This window comes from Vulpes lagopus, chromosome 3, assembly GCF_018345385.1.
Source record: "Vulpes lagopus strain Blue_001 chromosome 3, ASM1834538v1, whole genome shotgun sequence".
NCBI lineage: Eukaryota > Metazoa > Chordata > Mammalia > Carnivora > Canidae > Vulpes > Vulpes lagopus.
Window position 1 is genome coordinate 88158472 of NC_054826.1, and position 22899 is coordinate 88181370.

Below are 22899 nucleotides of genomic sequence, written 5' to 3' on the forward strand. Positions count from 1 at the left end.
TGCTTCTAAGGGCATAGAAGAGCCCTGATACTTTGCATATTCGAGGGATACGCACACTCAATGCGTACATGTGAATTAAAAGCCTCTTTGGGTTTTTTTTAAGACTTTATTTATTCGTGAGAGACATAGAGAGAGGCAGAGACACAGGCAGAGGGAGAAGCAGGCTCCCTGCCAGGAGCCCAACATGGGACTCGACCCCAGGACCCCAGAGTCACACCCTAAGCCGAAGGCAGATACTCAACCGCTGAACCACCCAGGAGCCCCAAGCCTCTTTGCTTTTAAAGCAAGACCCAGTTTATGAATTTGCACTTGGCCATGATTTTACTTTGTCAGTAAAAGCCATCCTGATTCAGAGTCTAGGTAACATTTCAGGGCATCAGTGAGAACAATATCTGTAAACCACGAGCAGATCGACACTACAGGGAGGCTCTGCCTTTTGTTTCCAGATAGTCTGTGATAGGATTTATTTTAGCGCTTATGATGTGGCAGCTCAATTGGTAGCAGATAGCAGGCTGACCACAAGACCTTGTCTCCCACTCAGGCATCCAAGACCGCTGTGAAAATTACCTTTCTTGCCAGCCATTCTGATCCTGTCACTCCCTCCCTGAGAACTTCTGGCTGGCTCCTAAAGCCCTTCTCTCCAGCCCCAGCCTCCTCCTTCTGGCTGCCGTGGCACAGTACGGTCGCCTCCCTAACCACAGGTCTTCCCCCCGCCTTCCCCTCACCTCCCGCCACCTCCTCAACTTCAGCCAAACACGGTTCTTCTCAGACTTCTTGAACACAGTCTGACCTGTTCAATACCTTGTTGTGACTAGGACACTTTACTGAAACAGAATGAGGACATATAAACCAAAGTCTCTGTCTCATTCGTGCTGGTTCCACTGGCACCCTAACCCTTGGGAGCTAGGAAGGAATGTGCCACAATGAGACCTTCGTGTCAGTTCATGTTCTGTGTGTTTAAATGGTCACCAGACCACCTAATGTCAGTGTCCCTCCGGAGGGAGGTTCTAGGGGGAGAAGAAAGTTTTCCATGTTATTCTAAACACAATTTAAGGGACGCCTGGGTGGCTCAGTGGTTGAGTATCTGCCTTTAGCTCAGGACGTGATCCTGGAGTTCCAGGATCAAGTCCAGCGTCAGGCTCCTGCATGGAGCCTGCTTCTCCTCCTTCTGCCTGTGTCTCAGCCTCTCTCTGTGTCTCTTATGGATAAATAAAATCTTTTTAAAAATAAATAAATAAACACAGTTTAAGCATGTTTAAAGATGGGAGGGGGAAAACTTAATTTGTAGGCACAAACAAGGAAGCAATCAGAGTGAATAGAATGAAAAGCTATTCGGTGACTAATGGGTAGATTTTGCAAGTGAGCAACATGGCACAAAGTACCAGGCACAGACCACTCCTAATCAAATGCACTTGTGCATTCATTCATCTGTTTGACAGAACATATCAAAAGCCTCATACGTGTCAGGTGGAATTCAGAAAACTAAAAAGGCATGTTCTCTACCCTCTAAGCTAACAAAACAAGTCATTGGTTCCAGGAAAGAAGGACTTACAGGATATTTATAGGGGTGAAAGCAACCAGAGTGGGCTTCCCATTGAATTCTTTCAACATAAGGGTGTCTACTTCTTTTATTTTTTAATTTAATTTAATTTTTTTAATCTCATGACCCTGAAATCAAGACCTGAGCTGAGATCAAGAGTCAGACTCTTCACCAGCTGAGCACCCCCCCAGGCACCCCAACTTCCTTTAAATACTACTTAAGATTCATGGTTTATACTAAGAAAACTTGGGCAAGTTTTATAATAATACAAATCTCTTCGCGGTTGTATCTGTTTTCCCAGTCCATCTCTTAGACCTTTGGATATCTACTGTCTATAAAGAACACCTAGGCTGCATGTTTGAGCTTGAAACCATGGCTCCCAACTCAGCAACTCCAGTCCTAGGCTCAACACCACGAGCAAAGCTTGACTCCATTTCATTGATGAAGGAACTAGCTGATAGATTTCTGTCTCCTGGAGTCTCTTGCTAGAATCTAGTAGCTAGTGGAAACCATTCCTTCTCCGAGAGGAAAAATAACCTGATACTGCTATTGTGACAATCTTTCAGCCATGGGATGTGACAGGCAGTCCCCTGGCGTTTGTCATTGCTGAGCTATGAGGCTTGGGTCTCGTTGGGACCCCCCCCAGAACTGGTGGTGCAATGTGAGGGGATTTCCTAGCCACTTTTTTGGTTAGAATCTTCCCTATTAAATGCAGAATATTCCTGTAAGCATGTACATGTTTACTTATAAGCCATCAGTGACAGGGCTTCCCAGAAACCATAAAGTATATCATGAAATATTTAACAGAGGAAAAAAAGATATTAATTTGATAATATTTAGAGATGACTCAGCATGTACTGAATGATGTACTCAAGACCACATGAGCAATAGCAAAATTAGGTAATAAGAAAGACACTCCTACGTACTGCATGGGATAACTCAAAAGGCTATTTCAAATGAGAGAGAAGTACACTAGGAGTCCAGGGTTTCTGTAAAATTAAATACAAAGTAGGAGTGACAATTTCAAAGATTCCACTTAACATAGATTCCACTTATACAAATTTATAAAAGGCTGACTTTGCTGGCAACAAATCACATTTTTCTACAATTGCAAAAAAACATCTATTTTCAACTAGTATGATCTTAATGAGCAAACCATAAGTCCATCATGGAAATGAAGATCATAGTCTAGCCCCCATCAGTTGGGTGTCTACCTATGCCAGCACTTTGCCAAGCACACAACAATTTCCAGCCCAGCAACCTGGAAATACAGGTATTTTATTTAATAGAGGAGGCAAAATGCTCACAGGAATTTTGCCCAAGGTCACATACATGGGAAATGGCAAAGCCAGGGTCTGTATGTCCTTCTAAAACCTGATTTCTTTCTCTTGCTGCCCCACTTCCTAAGGAAGCTTCTGAGAAAGCTGAATGAGTGAAATCTCCTTTAAAAAAACATTTTGGGGTCACCTGGGTGGCTCAGTGGTTGAGAGTCTGCCTTTGGCTCAGGGCATGATCCCAGGGTTCTGGGATTGAATTCTGCATTGGGCTCCCTGTGGGGAGCCTGCTTCTCCCTCTGCCTGTGTCTCTGCCTCTCTGTGTGTGTCTTTCACAAATCAATAAATACAATCTTTTAAAAAAACATTTTTGGGGGGCACTTTGGTGGCTCAGTCAGTTAAGCATCTGACTCTTGGTTTTATCTCAGGCCATGATCTCAGGGTCATAGGATCAAGCCCTACATTGGGCTCCATGCTCGGGGAAGTCTGCTTGAGATTGTCTCCTTCTCCCCCTGTTCTGCCCCCCACTTGAGTGCTTCCTTCCTCTCTCTTTCTCTCTCTCTCTCTCTCACTCAAATAAATAAATCTTTAAATAAAAAATAAAAACATTCTCCTATTTGGAGGTTCACAATACATGTCAGTATATTGATGATTCTAAATAGTAAAATTTACAGTTAAAAAAAGGAGGAGGAAGACCTGCTTTGGACTGCCCAGCGTTTCAGACACCTGTTTGATCAAACAAAACTTTTTTCCATGAACTAACTACAGCAAATATTTATCTTCCTCAGCCACCTCATACCTTATCTCCCACTCTGAGGTCTTATTCCACGTGGAGGGGGAGGCACTGGGAAGTCCCCACTGATGGAGGTGCCAGCAGCTGTCACTCCGAGGGGTATGCCCTTCTTTTCACTCCTAAAATCCAAATTTAAATTAATTTAAAACATTTTTGGTACCCCTGGACTAGAAGACAAATGGTTAATTTCAAAGTAAAAATGAAGATTAGTGTGGATTCTCTCTCTCTCTCCTTCCTTCCCTCCCTCCTTCTCTCCCTCCATATCATAAGATTCATTTGTGTCATCTAGGTCTTGCTCCTGGGAGACAAATTTCGATTTTTAAGAAGGTCACCGTAGGGTTTGTTTGATGTGTTCCTTGGCAAACCCAGGCTACTCTGCTTTACAGTGTTGGCTGCTTTTGCTCCTAGTCACACACCAGAGAATAGTCCTGAGTCACATCGAAGCTGTGCAGAGATGAATATATGAACGTGGAACCTTTCTGAGGAACCAAAGCTTCCTTCCCCTCCCCCACCTCCCCTGGAGGGAATGCACCTGTTCCTTCATCCGTGGGAACTGCCACGTGTACCTGCTGCCACCTTCAGCACTATGGAAGCCAACAAAATTGGCTTTAATGCTGACTCAGTCATGCCCGGCATACAGGACATTGGTTGGCCACTGAGCTGGTGAGCAAGATGGTCCAGGGAAGGCACCACACAAAAGCCCTGTAAATGGCAGCATTGTGCTTCAGCCCAGCAGGTGGTTTCTGAGCTGGCCTCAGAGATAAGGGCAGGATTTCAGCCCCTTCTTATTCCTCGCATTACTGACCATTTGCTTTTCCTTCTTTTCCCTCTGGCAACCTGCCCCCTGACCATATGCATTTTGGCTCTTTATCGTGTTACGTGTTATTGGAAAGTAGAGATAAAGTAAATTTTGCAAGTCAAAGGATCGAAAAGGATTCATGAATAAAATCCAAAAGTGCTGTGCCCGATGTAGCTACACCTCCTCTGCATTGTCATGGCCGTTGAGCATGTACCCATTCTCATGACTCACCCAGTAAAGGCAATGTGTGACTTTGAACAAGGCCTTTAAACTGCCTGCATTTTGTCCTGTGGAATTTTTTCCCTTCCATTTTTAATCAAGGTTGTCTATTTGTAAAATGAAGAGATTTGTTGAAAACGTTCTCAGAGCTCTTCTGCCTTTTTCTCTCATTCCATAAACTAGGTATAGTATCTTGACTTAATTAGTACTCATTTCAGAAGTTACAGTAATTAAAACCAAGCATATAAATGCAGAAGTTCAATCCTTCTGAAAGTTTCCCTCTTGCAAAAAAAAAAAATAATAATAATAATAATTTAAAAAACAGGAGAAAGTAGCTCTCATACACTCTGATATAAAGAAAATGCTAGAATGTTTATTCACCACAGGGAAGGTCCAGCTTAGCCTGCAGGCAGTCAAATGAAATATAAAACAATATGATGTTATTTGAACATTGGACAGAGGTAAATTGACTTTGGGAGGGGAAGACGTTTTCATCTTGGGCCCTGACTTTGCTGTTGGGGTATGTGTTGCCTGGGTCCAAGGCTACTCCTCCTGTCGTGTTTTAGGTATCTTTAAATCGCACTTTGAATGGACTCTTCTGCAGTTGAATGACGTGTAGTGACTTCAGCAAAATCGCTGCAGTGCTCTTACGTCAATGACAACTTGGACACTTGGTCCCTGCCGTTTGCTGGTTATCAGTGCATTTCACTCTGGTTGGGTTTTGCTTTTCGATTTTGGTTAAGACTTTCTCATTCGGGGAAACAAAACCCATGGCCAGGATTCCACGTCAGAGTGCTCCTCTCAGGTTCTCCTCCCATCGTCATCTTCAGAGGGTTCACCCACCAGTCGCTACCAGCAGCTGCTCTGATAGCAGGCAGAGCCTCGGGGCTGCAGATAAGCATCTAGAATCAGGGGAAGGCAGCACTTCCTTGTGATGTTTGCTACTGCCAACCCCCATGAGGCTGATTCAGGCCAAGGGAATGTGTTTGTCTTGCTTCAAAGAGATAGTCTTTCCTAATACAGGCTTGCTGTGTAATGACTCCAGCTGTGTGGCTGCGTTTTTATAATTTTTTATCCACGTAATCCTGTTTTCCTGAGGAGCTTTATTCAGAACATCTAAGCATTCCCTCACTAATCCCCACAGAGAGCCCATAAGTAAAATCCATATAAAATGGCACTCTGTAAAGCAAGGCAACCTGAGACCCAGGTGGAGTAAGACCTCGACGTCAGCCCTTCTAAGACCATGCTCAGCCCTTTGCCCACCACACCTGTCTTCTGGTCCAGGTAGTATATGGCAAGGAGGTTCTTCTCCAGGGAGTCACCGGGGCCTGGAATCTGATGGTCAGGAGCAGGGGAGTGAGGCTGCCTGGGCTCAACACCTGTCCTCTTTGCTGGCTGAGTGACCTCTGAGAAATGATCCAGCCACTCTATGCCTCTTTATTTCCAAAGTGGGGGTGTTAGTCCCTGCGTCACAAAATACAGGTGAAGGCACAGGAGCTGATGAATGCCAGAAGCCTTGCACAACGCTTGGACCTGTGCCTGTCACCCTCTCCAGAGAGGCAGTGGGGCAGTGAGACCAGACTCCGAGAGCCCCAAGCCTGTCCAGGTGCCAGGGGCACCCACAGAGAAGCTAGGAAATACCCGACCTGACCCTGAAGCCCCACTCAAATCCCGGCCAGCCCTCCCTCCAGGTGTCATTCCCTGAGTTGTTTCTCCTTACTGTCCCCTGCCTAGCAGGGGTTTCCAGTCAGGCTGATGGTAAGTCATATTCCCTACCTGTCCAACCCCCAGAACCACCCAAATCTTCAAGATGACACAGCACCTTGAAATGACCATGGGCTAGAGCTTGTGTAGGTCCCTAGGACCTCCTACAATCTCTTAAAGGCATGTGGACACCTCCATGGGCTGCTGGGGCATGGCCTTTGGCTTCCTCTGCCTCAGCCTCCTGCCAGCTCTCCTCAGCAGGTGTCTCCCCCCAACAGAGGCAGCATGCACCCAAAACCCAGCACCCACCCACCTGCACTGACATGCCCCTCAGTTCTAACTCTCCAGACCCAGGGCACCGTGACTCAGGCAGCTGATGAGCTCCTGTATTGCTGCACACTCCCTTCCCTTGCTCATATGTCTGCAGGTATTCAGCAGCCATGCAACTTTAGAGAAATGACTTTCCTTTTCTGAAACTGCTTTTATGTATATAAAATAGAGATGCTAAACTTGCCTCACACAGAGGGTTTGAGAATTCAGGGAGCTGAGAGCAGGCACGGCATGCAGCACTGCCTCAGTCCGCTCTGGAGGCTGGCACGCACCACAGGCTGGGTGGCTCAAATAACAGATGTTTATTTTCTCACTGAGCTGGAGGACAGAAGTTCAAGATCAAGGTGCCAGCAGAGCTGGTTCCTGGTGAGACCTGCCTTCCTGGTTCACAGATGGCAATCTTCTCACCACGTTCTCACATGGCCTCGGCTCCTCACACACCTGGGCAGAGATCTCTGGTGTCCCTTGCTCTTCTTATAAGGACACCTACCCTATCAGATTAGAGCCTCACCCTCACTACCTCATGTACCCCTAATCACCTCTTTAAGAGCCCTGTCTCCAAAAAAATGGTCACCTTAGGGGTAGGTAGGACTGCAACATAAGAATTTTGAGGGGGCATGTCTCAGCCTCCAGCACACAGCACAGTTGCACAGTAAGTGGCCATCACTCGCTCTTCCTATGCTTCTCCCACCCCCTGGTGACACTTTGGTTTTCATCTTTAAATCAAATGCGTGTGTCCCTCTTGCCCTGGAGTCTGCTTCAAATGCAGCCCATTGGGGTGCCTGGTGGGCTCAGTAAGTTAAGCACTGAGCTCTGGGTTTGGCTCAGGTCCCAATCTTGCAGTCATGAGATGGAGCCCCATATTAGGCTCTGCGCTGAGCATGGAGCCTACCTAAGATTCTCTCTCTCCCCCTCTCCCTCTGACACCCCAACCCCCACCAAAAACAGAAAGGCAGCCTGTTTATTAACTGAGCCTCTCAATTCTGCTGCTTCATGCACATGGCCAGCCTCCCAGCAGATGAAGTGCCTTGTGCTCCTAAGAGCTTGTCATGTCCTTGGGATGCCTGCACCCTGTGTCATTCAGCTTCCACTTTCCTGCCACTCTGCATGCACAGCTGACTGGGGCCCCCACCACACTGAGCAGCTGTGCACCTATGGGAGCTCTGCCTCACCCTCCTTACACCTCGGCCCTGTACTCCCTCCAGCTGGTAGCACCCCAAATAAATGATCATAGACCCTATAGTTGCAGGCAGGTAGCTTAGGTCCCCTCTAAGAGGTCCCTGCTCAAGTGTCTTATCACATGCATAGGAAAGGGTAGAGCCAACACTGGCCACAGTTTCAAGTTTCTATTATTTCTAGAGATTGGGTATCATCTTGGGACCTGTCCTCCCTTCGGAGGAATAAGAATAGCAGATGTTTGGGTCTGTTACCTGGATTTTCTGTTTTTTCCTGGCAGTGTTAGAAGAACAGTTGAAGGTGTGGAGCTGTGCACATAGTAAACAATAGGAGAAAATTGGTCAGAGAGCTAAATAACTGTATAAAAGCTTGTAGGAAAGGTAGATATAAGATTGGACAATGGCATAAGATGACTGTGGGAAGTACTTGCTGTGTTGAAATGTTCAATGAAGGGGGCCTGGGCTGCTCAGTCGATTGAGCATCCAACTCTTGGTTTCGGCTGAAGTCATAATCTCAGGGTTGTGGGGTTCCAGCCCCATGATGAACTCCACAATCAGCAGAGTCGGCCTGAGATTCTTTCCCCCTCCTTCTCCCTCCCCTTTTGCCCCTCCCTCTGCTCATGCTCTCCCTTTAAATAAATAAATAAAATCTAAAAAAAAAATTTTTTTCAAGAAATGTACACTGAAGAAACTAGCATGCTAAAGATATTGGAGAAACCCCACTACCACAGGCATAGACATGTATAGACCTGCTACATCAATATGCCATCATTTTGTGAATCTGTTGTTGATGGTGAAGCTTGAAGTACTGAGCAGGTTAGAGGTATTTAAGAGCTTTTATTCTCTACCAATCATCTTCCTGTTCCCATAAAAAGGATCTGCCTTTCGCCTGTTCAGCTCACAGCTTCACGCACTGACCTCATTTCCTAGATGCAGCCCGGGGTGCAGCCCCAGAGATGGCCACCTGTCCCTATGCCCACCTGACAGTGAGGACACTGGGGAGGCCATGGCCTCTGTGTAGCAGGTGGAAGAGACTTCCTGGGTATTAAGATACCGCTTATGACTTCCAGAGCCCAAAAGAACAGGTAGTTCTGAAGCATAGTAAATGGGAAGTTTCCACTTTGGCTTTCAAGATAGACAGTAAAACAAGTGGCCAGAGGGATGCCTGGGTGGCTCAGCGGTTGAGCATCTGCCTTTGACTCAGGACGTGATCCTGGAGTCCCTGGATCGAGTCCCACATTGGGTTCCCTGCATGGAGCCTGCTTCTCCCTCTGCCTGCGTCTCTCTGCCTCTCTCTGTGTCTCTCATGAATAAATAAAATCTTTAAAAAAAAAAAAAAAAAAAAAAACAAGTGGCCAGAAAGTGTGTCCTTGCTATTTTGCATTCCAGAAGGAACCATGTGTCTCTTTAACCAATTTTATTAACGCCATTCAGAACATAGCCATTTGAAAACAATCGTAGCTGGGTTTATATGTTGTTCATTAGAGACTCACAATGAGGGCACTGAGTGAGATTTCTTCTTTTCTCTCCTTACATTCTTTTACAAACTAGAAGCCACAACCTGTCCTGATTTCTGTGGGCTTGTTACCGTCCCGTGTTTGCCTCCAAACCACCCAAAGAGAACAGCAGAAAGAGCTACACGTCCTGAGTCAGTGGGTTATGTGGCCATCCCAAACTGAGAAGACACAGTCTGTAGTGCGCATCTCGGCCTGCTCTAAAAGAACAGTGGCTCCATTTACCCCACTGTGGCATGTGATACTGATCTGAAGTGTCTCCTGGAACACAGGGCAGAGGGTGCTCTCTGCTGCTCTCACTCTGATATTATTGTTGACCTTTAGATGACACTGCAGGCCCATCAGTCATCAGGATCTTCCCAGAAGACTTCTGGTGCACCTTCTGAATACACCTGCTTTCTGGTCTCAACAGAGGTCAGACATTACCTGGTGCTTCTGGGTGGGAAATAGGAACCAAGTGACAGATGCCATGGAAGTGTCCATGATGAGGGAACAGAGGGGCAAGAGTGGGGACACGAGCCTGGTCTGTGCCAGTCTTCCAGACACTGAAATGAGAATCTACCCTTCCACCTGCACACCAGTGCCCAATTCTTTATGGCATTTTTTTAAAAAGTAAATTTGGAACTACTTTATAGAGGGTTAAATTCAGCTGGAATAGAATTTTAAAATTCTAGAATCAGAATATAGCTTTCTAAAACTTACTTTGAACATTCACAACATAAGAGATAAAAGAGAAGCATTAATGTCGGGTATTTCTAGATGGGACCCTAACCCATTAAATTTTAGCATCATCCAAAAATTATGGCCCACAAGCAACACGATTAAATAACAATAACTCTCTTATAACCAACAAACGATACATATAATTTAGTTGGGATGCTGGCGCTCCTGAAAAGCACCCATGTCTTGTAACTTGTATCTGTGTTTCTAAAACCAGGAGAGCATGGCACAAAGATAACTAGCTGGGTAGGAGTTGTTCATTTTCTGGTTTCAATAAATTATCTTTCAGTAAATTATCATAACCCCGGCAAGTACAGAGATTGTTATCATCTACACCTTCACCCTAACTTGTAAAACAAGAGAATATACTTAATAGGAAGTAAACTTGGATTATGGACACTAACACCATTGCTAATGAATGAAACATGAAACAGGGTTTTGCATCAAGTAACTCCTTTAAGGAACATAGGAAACTATATGTTAGCATCATTACTGTAGTAACATGGGTACTCAGAGAAGCAGATCCAGAAAATAGTGAAAAAAAAAAAAAAAGGTTATACACAGAGACCCAGACCCAGCAGCTCTCATTTTCCCATGGCTAAAGTGGCAAAGAAATAGACTAGAACTGGGGTCTCCCCCTGGAAATTTATTATTTAAATAATATCATTAAGAATTGTTCGGTCAAGTGCTCAGGAACTTGAGGCTGAAATGTTACAAAGCAATGGCAGAAAGGTTATCACAGATTTATGTCAAAGACCACTGTCACTATATATCACCTAATCTCTAATAATAATCTCTAACAGTTGTGTAGCAGTTTATAAATTTCAAAGCACTCTGTCCTACATCATTTTATCTGATTGCCAAGACAGTTTGATGAGGGAGGCAGATAATGTGACGTTCCTCCAGGAAATTGAGAGCTGCAATGAGTAGCATCATTGCATTCAGCTGGGAATGTAAAACCCAACAGTAATATGGAATAGTAGAGCTAGGAAAGGCTTCCAGGCACCACATGGTTATGCCTCGTGCCTTTAAGCAAGATGGAGTCTAAACTGCCCAGGAAGGGCAACAAGCCGGTGATGACAAATCCCCCAGCCTTGCTCCAGGAAGGCCACCTGTGTGATGCCCGAGGCAGAGCCCAGGTCCTGCCCACTTGCCATGCGTCCTGTTTCCCAGAGTGTCAACCCATACACACCTGTGTTCCTGCTCCCTCCCCTCTCAGCTTCAAGTTAGTATCACCAAAAGAATATATTCTAACTGATCATTCAAAATATGACCAATTAAATGACATATTGATGAGTCAGCTCAAACTTAAGAAATAATTTCAGAAATAGTTATAAACTTATGATGTAGATAAAATTATTTTTCTCATAAATAAGAGGTTCATGTGAGGTGTTTGAAGAGGAAAGGCAATTAAAAGGTGGACAACTCAAGAAGAGGATCCTTTCATGATTTTTTTTTAAAGTAAAATAGCAAACGAGGATAAGAAAAGTTTTCCAGAAGGAATTGAAGAGAAAATGGGCAAGCTGGTAGAATGTCAGATGCAAACAGAGTAAAGGAGACCATGGGGTGTTAGATCAGATGCTGGCCCTCTGCAGATACCCAAAGCTCACAACCACGCTGAGCATAGCCAAGGGCCACCTGCCTGGTGGCATCTGGTTCCCTGGCATCTCACCCTGGCCACAGCAGTGCCTCACTCCACTCCAGCCCTCATACCATGCATGTCAGACATCTCAGTCAGCAAATATATATTTTTTTTATTTTTTTTTATTTATTTGAGAGAGAGAGAGAGCACACATGAGGGGGGAGAGGCAGAGAGAGAGGGAGAAGCAGACTCCCCCCCCAGCAGGGAGCCTGATGCAGGGCCCATTCGCAGCACCCCAAGATCATGACCTGAGCCAAAGGCAGACAGACCCTTAACCCACTGAGCCACCCAGGCACCCCCAAGTCAGCGAATACTTTTATCATCTTCCATTTAGAGTCCAGGAATACACAAGGTGGACTCCAGGCCTTCAGCTGAAGCATTTCCAATGCGGCATTGCGAACGAGACTTCCTTTCCAGGCTTAACGCCTTAAACTATCAGATGCCAGCCTCCAGGACCTGTCCACTGCCGGGAGCGTTCCATTTATTGCTGGCACATAATTGCAAAGTTCAGTGAAAAAATAAAAACCTCTGTAAGTTTGTGGATGAACACAGGGTAATTAATGAATGTATTGTTTCTTTTTTCTTGGAAGAGGGAAAAGTAGACTAGCTGAGAAAACAAAATTAGCATATCCATTAATGAGGGTCATGTTTGCTTTTTTGTATCCCTTAGGATTGTATCTTCCTGTGAAAATTCTGACGACCACTGAGCCTTGTAAAGAAAATGAGTGATTAGGAGCACACCTAACCCAGGACAGAAGGAAGGAAATTAACACCTGTTAAAATATCCATCAGTTAGAAATCAGTTTTCTTAGGACAAACCAACCTATTTTGGCATTGATGATGGCTACAAACAAAATCCTCGCCAAAGAGTTCCGGCATCTTGTCCACAGACTCTTCCTTCTTACAGTGTTTCAGATCTAGTACCTTAGTTACTTTCACAGCTGTGCACTCAGCCCTGATTCCTGGCGATGAAACCCAAAACCCAGTCCTCTAGCTTTCTCTGTTAACCCATATCCAGCCTAACAGTTATCCCCTCCTCAGCTGATCACACACATTTGACAGATGCTTGCTGTACGTGTCCTGGTGCAAGTTCTGTGCTGGGCACCAGGTCTTGCCCTCATGGTATGTGCCATCCAGTGGATGCCTCGTCAGATCTGGGAAACTCACAGTTTCTGCGTTGTCTAGATTTCTTTGGAAAACCATTACAGGGATCCCTGGGTAGCTCAGCAGTTTAAGCACCTGCCTTTGGCCCAGGGCATGGTCTTGGAGTCCTGGGATCCAGTCCCACATTGGGCTCCCTGCATGGAGTCTGCTTCTCCCTCTGCCTGTGTCTCTCTGCCTCTCTCTCTCTGTGTCTCCCATGAGTAAATAAATAAAAATCTTAAAAAAAAAAAAAAAAAGAAAAGAAAAAAACCCATTACAGTTATGGTCTTTAATGTTTTCTATCAGTTTTCTCATTCATTGTACTCTATGTTCACACCTAGAGAATGTCCCATCCCCCACCCGACCCCATCACTCATTTCTCAACTTCTGTGGTTATTCCGTGTACAAGTCTACTATGCCGAGCACCCTTCCTTCTTCTTCACTCTCAAACCTTATCTCCTACCACATCGAAAGTGCCACTCAACAATTCCCTCTTCCGCACAGCCTCCAGCTGGCCTCACCCATCCCATGACACTCAGCACCACGTGCTGCTGTAAGTGCTCACCATGTGTCTGTGATATTCAGTGACTTTGAGCCTTCAAAGTCACACATGCTAAGAAGATATAATTGCACATCCATGTTCATAGAGCGGTAGTCACAATAGCTATGGAGAGAAGCAACCTAATGAGTCTATGGACATAGACACTAATAAACGAAGTGTGCTGTATACATGCAGTGGAACATTATGCAGCCCTCAAGAGGAAGAGAGCATTCTGACACCTGCTGCAACATGCAGGAACCCTGAGGACATTGTCCCGAATGCAGGGAGCCAGGTACAACAAGGCAAACACTGTAGGATTCCACTTACACCAGGTTGCTAGAGGGGATACAGAATCTGTAGAGATAGAAAGTAGAATGGTGGTTGTCAGGTCGTAGGGGGTTAGTGTTGAACAGATATACAGAGTTTAGTCCTGTAAGATGGAACGGTTCTGGTGATGGTTGTAAAACAATGTGAACATACTTAATGCCGCTGAACAGTGCACTTAAAAATGGCTGGGGTGGTATTTTTTGTGTGTATTTTACCACAATTTACATATATGTTGGTAAAAATCTCTTATGCTCATTTCCCCATCCCATTTGTTTGTGAAGACCTTGAGGGTCCCTGCCTCTTGCTATTTTACAATACTGGCATCACTTGTTACATTCTGTAGACACTGAAAACACAAGATAAACAAAGATGCTCAATAGACATACTTGAATGACTGCAAAGTGAATTATGTGGGAGAGAGTGGGGGAGGCAAAGGGAGAAATTTCTCCAGCTTCAAAGCATCTCTGACCTCTCTGGACTCAATGTCATGTGGCAGCCATAGTCTGATGAAACCAAAGTCAATGTCACTGATATTTTGAGAAGACTGTGGCAACGAGCCAAATAAGCAAAAAATTACCTTAATCCACGGGGTTGGAAAAAATGAAAAGAATCCAATAATCAAAGGAAAGCTTTGAGAGAAACACAGAAGTAGGGCACTCTATTAAGTGGCCTTTAGGTGGAAGCAAGTGCAATCATGAATAAAAGCAACCTATGAGTCATATAAAAGAAATACGGATAAAATGAGATGACAAAAAGTGCATCAGTATACTGAGGGAAAATGCAAGAAATATCATTTCTACAACAGAAGGAAAGCTATAAATCAGGGGAAACAGCAATAGTCTATTTCTTTCCAGGCCAACCCTAAACGCAAGTTGCAGAGCTGGCCTGTGGAGGAGCTCACAACTTTTATTGGCAGTGTATGTGAGGAGACAAAAAGCAGCATATGGAGAAATACAAAAATATACTCTTTGGAGACACTGCCTCTTCAGATGTCAGGAAAAACCTGGATGGAAGTGTGCAGCCAGAGTGACATGCTACAAAGTCACAAATGCACATTACGCCTTAAGCAACTTATTGCTGAAATTGTCCCTTTCCCTTCTGGGTTCAGTAGAAGACTCTAAGGACCCAAGAGGGAGACCCTGGATCCCTCCGTGATGCTTAATGACCACACCATTAAAATGGGAAGACAAGGGTGCCTGGGTGGCTCAGTCAGTGAAGTGCCTGCCTTTGGCTCAGGTCATGATCTCAGGATTCTGGGATCAAGCTCTACATTGGGTTCCCTGCTCAGCAGGGAACCTGCCTTATCCTCTGCCCATACCTCTGTCGTGCACTCTCTCTCTCAACTCAATAAAAATAAAATCTTTTAAAATAAATAAAAGAAAATAAAATAGGAAGACAAATGGGGAAGGGTCTGAGTCATTGTCCCATGAACTCTTCCTGCTGTGCATCTCCCTGAGTAGGGCAGCCTGGCATCTTGTCCATCCCTCTATTCCAGAGGGGAGGGCTTGCATCACTGTGTGACATCCTTGTTACCTAATTCCGTGCCCACTACGTTGGAGCTATGCAAGATGGGTTTTTTAAACTAAAAATGGATGAGTAAGTAGAAGTAGGCAAATTGCCGACTGTATCCCTGCTCCACAGCTAATTAGCTGTGTGATTTGATGAAGATATTTTAACTCTCTGTATCTCAGTTTCTTCATTAGTAAATTGGAGGTAATAATGGTTCCTGCCTCAGAAATTTTTAAAGGATTAAACAAAAGAGAATTGATAAAAAGTTTAGACCAGTGCATGGGAAGAACATACCTCCATAAGTATTAGCTATTTTCTCATATTATTTTTGTTATTACTTTTTTACTAAGATACACTTGGTGACCAGCAAGAATTTCATTATGCATAGAGAATATGAAATTTTTTTTAAGATTTATTATTAGATTTAAGATTTAAGATTTATTTATTTTTTGAGAAAGACAGTATGCACACAGGATGGGGGGGTAGAGGGAGAGAATCTTCACTCAGACTCCCTGCTGAGCGCAGAGCCCGACACAGGGCTCAATCTCAGGGCCCTGAGATCATGATCTGAACCAAAACCAAGAGTCAGATGCTTAATTGACTGAGCCACTCAGGTGCCCCAAGAATGTGACATTTTTAAAAGCACAAATTTACTCTTCTTAAAAAAAAAACCAACATCATTTCCACCTAACAGTGAACTTCAATTATTCATAAATTTTAGGCCATATATCATTTGAACTACAAAGATATTTTTGGTAATCAAGTATCAAAGCTAAGATAATTTCAATGTGCTTTAAATTTTTAAAAATCCTTATAAAGTGCATGACAATTCTTTACATTGTTTTCAAAATACGTAGGAGAAATTTTAATTTTCCCTTTGTGTCACAGACTCACCCTTGTGATCATCCATTATTCAGTCCTCACTAGACACAATGTTATTAGCAGCTGTTGTGTTCCAGGAAGTGTTCTAGACACAGGGATGCAGTAGTGAACTGAATAACACCCCTGCTTTTATGGAGCTTATATTCCTATTTGGAAACACACACAAAGTTATAGAACAAAAATGATCATGAAAGAAAATGATTATGGAGAGAACTGCATGAAGAAGATGGTTATCTGGTGTAGTCAGGGATGGACTCTGATACAATGACACTTAAGAAAGAACTGAGTGACATGACAGTGCTCTCTGGGAAAAGACCAGTTCAAGGAAGAGAGGACAGGCCCAGTGTGCAAAGGCATTGGAGTAGAAGCACATTGGGAGTATTCCCAGAGCAGCGTAGAGAGAGAATGTACGGCCAGAGAGCAGTGGGTAAGGGGAAGAATGGTGTAGGAGACATTCGAGAAGGTAACTGTGGGACATTAGCCAAATGTGACTTGTCAAAACTGGTGTGCAGAAACTTGCCTTCTTAAAGCGCCCTTCAGGTCAGCTTGCTTTTGTTTCTGTTGTGGTTTGGTTTGGTTTGGCTTAGCTCTGACTTACTCCATCCCTTTGTGAAATAAAGGAATCTGTGTGGTGAGTTGGACAGCTACGTGTAGAACTAGCAGTTCCAAGTTGGATTCCAGTGGTGGGAACCTTGGCCTCTCTGGGCCTCGTTTCCCCAGTAATAAGTTATATGTAAACTATAAACCCCTTTCCTCTACCAGCACAATTGCCACAGCTTGGTCAAAGAGCTTCCCAGTGGTGTAGGTATAGTTGGCTGTACCAACTAGAAGGTTTTTTTTCCTCTACTTTCTTTCCTTACTGCCCCTCCCCCTCTCCTCCTCCTCCTTCTTCTTCTCTACTTCTTCTTTTTAGAATTTTTAAACTTGATTAGCCAGGTCAACAATTATTTCAGCCTTGGGGTTCTAAACACCTGCTATCCATTACCTTATTTTACGTTCCATATTTTAAAAGCATTTATTTTCGGGATCCCTGGGTGGCGCAGCTGTTTGGCGCCTGCCTTTGGCCCAGGGCGCGATCCTGGAGACCCAGGATCGAATCCCACGTCGGGCTCCCCGGTGCATGGAGCTTGCTTCTCTCTCAGCCTGTGTCTCTGCCTCTCACTCTCTCTCTCTCTGTGTGACTATCATAAATAAATAAAAATTTAAAAAAAAAAAAAAAAAAAAAAAAAAAAAAAAGCATTTATTTTCAGGTAAGGCTTAGCATATCAATCTTTGGTGTTCCAGGCAGCCTGGGGGTTCAGCGGTTTAGCTCTGCCTTCAGCCCAAGGCCTGATCCTGGGGACCCGGGATCCAGTCCCACATCAGACTCCCTGCATGAAGCCTGCTTCTCCCTCTGCCTGTGTCTCTGCCTCTCTCTCTCTCTCTCTCTCTCCCCCTCTCTCATGAATAAATAAATAAAATCTTTTAAAAAAAATCTTTGGTGTTCCTTTTTGTACCAGCCTTACCAGAAATGCTTTGACCTGAGTAGTCTGTTGGCAGGTTGGAGAGGGTTAGGGAGGGCCCCACAACAGAGTGGTCAAACCAGGGTCTCTGGAGCCCTGCCACTGGGATTTTAAACCCATCTCTGCCACTTCATAGCTGTGTGATCTCGGGCAAATTATTCAACCTCTCTGTGCTCAGTTTGCTTTCTCTAAAATGGAGATAACAGCAGTCTTCCCTCACAGGATTGCTATGAGGACCACAAAAATTAATCTGATGAGCACTTGAAGCATAGCCTAATACATGAACAAACTAAATAGGAGTTTCTTATAATTATTTGTTCTTCTCTCTACTCAAACACTGTACCCACCTCTACTTTTAAAGAATCTAGAAAATGCTGTGTCTCTTTCAAGGAATCCTCTTTAATAGTGAAATGATACCCATGCCCAGGAACTGTGATTTAAGACCCTTTGTGAAACGTGCCTTTTGAAACACCCTAGATTTTCAACTCAGAAAGAACTCTGTTAATCCCAGCACGCTTATTCTTTGGCTCTGTATGTTTGAGGAGATTCTTTCTGAGTTTCTATTCCTACATCTGTCAAATAGAGATTAAAAGACGTACTTCTCAAGGTTGTTGAAAGGATTAAAAGAGAGAATGTATGTGAAGTACTGAAAAATATCTTGAATATTCTTTATCCCTCCCTTCCCCCAAGCACAATGTGTGTAACCTAAAGCAGCATCTGTGGAATTTAACAAGATGCCCCAAGATTCAGGAATGAAATGTCTCAGTGGGACGTGTCTCTCTTGGGTGAGTGTCGCAGGGTGGGGGTGGGGCATCTCTCATGCCTGAAACTGCTGGATGTTTGTTTGATGTATCCTCTGTCCCAGTTTCAGAATGTTCAGTACCAGTTAGCTGAGGAGGTGGAAAATCCCCTATTCATTTCACGAGGAGGTTTTCAAAATTGTCTTTGTGCTTAGCATTTTTTTTTTATGTGGACTTTGTATTTTAAGGGCACGTGTAGGAAATGGTTATGCTGTACCATGCTGCATTCTCTGCTTTCCTGTCCCCCGGAGGGTAAAGGCAGCATTGCCCAAGGGTGGGATGTGGCCAGGAGCAGGGATAGGCGAGGCCCTTGAAATGTGCCAGTCGATCTCTGCATTCTTTCGGCTATAAGTGGAAGATCTCCAATAAGATGCTCCCTACAGTCTTCCATTCATCTGCAATCCTTGGATTCCCTGTGATCAGACTATTTGAGAAATGAAATTCAGAGGCGGTCATAGCCTGGGCTCAAGATGGACCAGGAGAGGGAGGAGAGCTGCTGGCTGGTGGTGTCTGAGGTTGGCTCCTCCAGCACAGCCTTTTGGCACCAAGTGCTTTATAAACACCTCCTGACCGATTTGGGAGAACAAACTCACTATGAGAAGGAACTATTTTTCTTTGTATATTACTTTAAAATATATATTTCTAAAATATATATATATATATATATATATATATATATATATATATATATATATATATTTCTATTCCTGGCCATATGACGGTAAGCGTTCTGGCACTTTTAACAGACCTGGGCAGGAAGATGGAAGCTCATCTTCCACAATTTTGTCTCTAGTTGTAGAAGGAGTCGCAGACACTGGGGGAACTATGGAGGGAGGGGTGCAGTTTATCATTGCAAAGTCAGCTTGACAAATTATCCACTCTCTGAAAAAGTAATCAAATTTCAGCCGCAAACATGAGGTCTGGAGGTGTCCTGACCCAGAACACCAACAGGTGGCGAGGGAGACAGAATTTCCTAAGAGCCACCTGAGGAGGAGATCAGGTGCCCTATAGGTTGAATCAATATATTTATATCTTCTCAGGAATAAAACAGTAAGTCTGTGAAAGCAGGTAGAAATACCTTTTTTTTTTTTTCCACTTAGAAGCACTCACAGTCTTTATAAGCTTATGCTTTATATATTTACTAAAAAGATCATTACACTGTTGCCTCAGCCATCATGCTCAGTTTTTTGCTCATGACCTTCGTGGAAATGAGGAAAAGAATTAGATCTCCCTGCTTGCAACCTAGGACATAACCTGTCACTTACTGTTTCATGGTAAAATCACTTGAGAGGTTGGGATCCCTGGGTGGTGCAGCGGTTTGGCACCTGCCTTTGGCCCAGGGCGCGATCCTGGAGACCCAGGATCGAATCCCACATCGGGCTCCCGGTGCATGGAGCCTGCTTCTCCCTCTGCCTATGTCTCTGCCTCTCTCTCTCTCTCTGTGACTATCACAAATAAATAATAAAAAAAAAAAAAAAAAAAAATTAAAAAAAAAAAAAAATCACTTGAGAGGAAACTGCCATGAGTGAACTGCAGGATCCTTCCATTGTGATACTGACCTCCTGACTTCCAGAGGAAGCGGTGCTTCTCCACCAGTTAGCTGCCAGCCAGTGACCTTTTGTCATTGTCTTGCTCTTCGTTTACAATTTTGTCAGACTGAGACAAAACCTGATTATTGGAATCTGTGCTGCCTATGAAGACATCTAGACGTCCATGGCTACTTGCTCAACTTTGAATCACTTTTTTGCCTTTGCAAAATCCGCAGCATTTGTCTTTATTCTTAGAAATATATGCGCCTTCACTCTATTCATTCCTTACTTGTACACGCTAAGAAGTCATCCCAGCCTTCCTTAGCAGTGAGGACAATGGTGACTGGGCCTAAAGCCTTGTAAGCTCCATCCTCCCAGAGAGTTAGTAAAGTTCTGCTTTTGTATTGACTTGATTTGGGGTTCGCCTCCCTTGTAGGACTGGACCAGGGCTGAACTAGAGTTAATGACTTGGGATCTCCCCACAGAAATAAGGCTTCTTCCTTGGATCTAGCTTATTACCTAGACTCTGTCCTCCCTCAGCATGAGATATTTCTCAGCAGACTTCTTCATTGCTTGTGCAAAAACACTAACCTTGGCCTGGCACTACAATGAGTACGACCTAGGCTCAAGATGGCCCTACAATCCATAGCTTGGCAACCATAAAAATCAGGAGGTAGCGCACTTGAAGGAAAGAGCCAGATGAGAAGAGAGGTTTCTTACATTCAAAACAGGACCTATTGAAGGAGGTCGATACTCTTAGACTCAGTATATTCATGGGATTCAGACTCCACCCAAAAATCATTTTTACCAACAGAGGAATTCCTGTACACTAACTAAGGAGGATTTTGTTTTAAATCCCCAAGGAGATTTCCTACATGTGTTGTTCGTGACTGAATGCAAAAGATGCCCTGGTGGAGTTGAAGAGAGGCTCTTGCTTGTGATTACTTTAGGCATAAAACTGCCTCATTACCAAGTCCTTCCGGTACTTATGTAGCTCTGTTCCCTTGGAAGGTATCCAAATCAAAGCTACCTTTACACCAAATTCCTCTGTGTCCTGAATAGTGAGATTATTCGGTACACCCGCCTGCCCCCACACTTCCTTCCTGGTTAATTTAAATAAACAGTGAGTTGTTTTTCTTTTTGACTAGAGCCAGTCTATACAACCACAGCAGGAAGATTGCTTTCTATATATATGCAAATAGGCTGAATTCTCTCCAAACCCTGGGAAAAGACCCTTTTAACCAAATGACTTCTGTTTCTCTGTTTCTTCATGTATAAAATTAGTGGTTTGTATAAAATAACCTGAGCTCCCTTGCAGCTGTATAATTCCACCTCACAAACACTGGAGAGTACAAGCTTTGCACATACTCGACAATTAACGAGTAAACAAAGTGGTCCATGTTCAAACGCCCAATAAATACTTAACTCCCTACCATGATACTCAAGTTCCTTCTCATCTCGATATCAACTTAATTTTGCCCCTCCTTACACCATAAACCTTTAGGCACCCAGCCACTCAGAAATCCTCAGAGAATCCTGCACTTAACCTGCGGCTGACAGCCAAGTTCATATACAGCCAAGTTCATATAGTCCCCACTACCCTGAATGCCCCTTACCAGTAACTTCTTTTTTTTTTTTTTTTTTTTTGGAGAAAAGCCAGAATAAAGCAATTTTATTGCAATAATAAAACTTGAAACTCATACGTAATGCGGGCAAGTGGGGGTGGGGGTAGGCTGCAATAATTTCTCTCACCAGATCACTACGCAGGACAGCAATGGGATGAGAGAGGGAGGAGGAAAAGCCAGGAAACTCTGAGATCAGCCAGGGGAGCTGAACATCAAAAACCAGGAGATGCTGAAGCTGTGATGACCAGCATCATTTCCTCAAGACAACACTCAAGGGTTTGTCATGATGGCTGGGCTTTTATTGGGTATTATGTGTCTACAAACAGCACCTTCAATTTAAACTTTCAATTAAAGTTCTTAAAATTTAGAAAGTGGAGCTCAGATAGCTATGAGATTACAAAAGTCCTGAATATCTGTTAGAAAAACCACAAGATGGAAAAAAAACAAAACAAAACAAAGAGCCAGGCCATAAAGAAGGCTTTCAGCAGGAGGTCCCTGCTGGCCTGGGAACAGATATCTGTAGTGTCCAATATTGCTGTCAGAACAATCTGCTTCCGAAAGGCAGAGGGTTTATGGAGGAGAGGGGCAGTGAAGGCAGAGGCTTTCCTCCTCCCCACTTCAGTTTCAGGTAGGGCTTTTTTTTCTTTTTAATTACAGTTATTTTTATTTATATGTGTGTTTTCAAACTTTTTTTTACTATCTTCTGGTTTGAGGGAGTATTTGTTATTTTAAATTGCAGTACAGCTGACACAATGTACATTAGATACAGGTGTATAACAGTGATTTGACAGTCTAATATGTTTTTGTTTGTTTGTTTTTTGTTTTTGTGGGTGAGCTTTATTTTTTTTAATTTTTTTTATTGGAGTTCAATTTGCCAACGTATAGCATAACACCCAGTGCTCATCCCTCCAAGTGCCCCCCTCAGTGCCCATCACCCAGTAACCCCACCCCCCCACCTCTCCTTCCACTACCCCTTGTTCATTTCCCAGAGTTAGGTGTCTCTCATGTTTTGTCACCCTCACTAATATTTTCACTCCTTTCCCTTTATTCCTTTTCACTAATTTTTAATTCCCCAAATGAATGAGAGCATATAGTGTTTGTCCTTTTCCGATTGACTTACTGCACTCAGCATAATACCCTCCAGCTCCATCCACTTCGAAGCAAATGGTGGGTATTTGTCATTTCTAATGGCTGAGGAATATTCCATTGTATACATAAACCACATCTTTATCCATCATCTTTCGATGGACACCGAGGCTCCTTCCACAGTTTGGCTATTGTGGACATTGCTGCTAGAAACATCGGGGTGCAGGTGTCCCGGCGTTTCATTG

The 22899-nt window shown here is 43.9% G+C and overlaps 1 protein-coding gene across 18 annotated transcripts in view; it reads left to right on the plus strand.

Annotated features, from left to right (window-relative positions):
- Window positions 1–22899, plus strand: part of CHRM3 (cholinergic receptor muscarinic 3) — a 504026-nt gene that overhangs the window by 401186 nt on the left and 79941 nt on the right. The gene's annotated exons all lie outside the window — the stretch shown is intronic.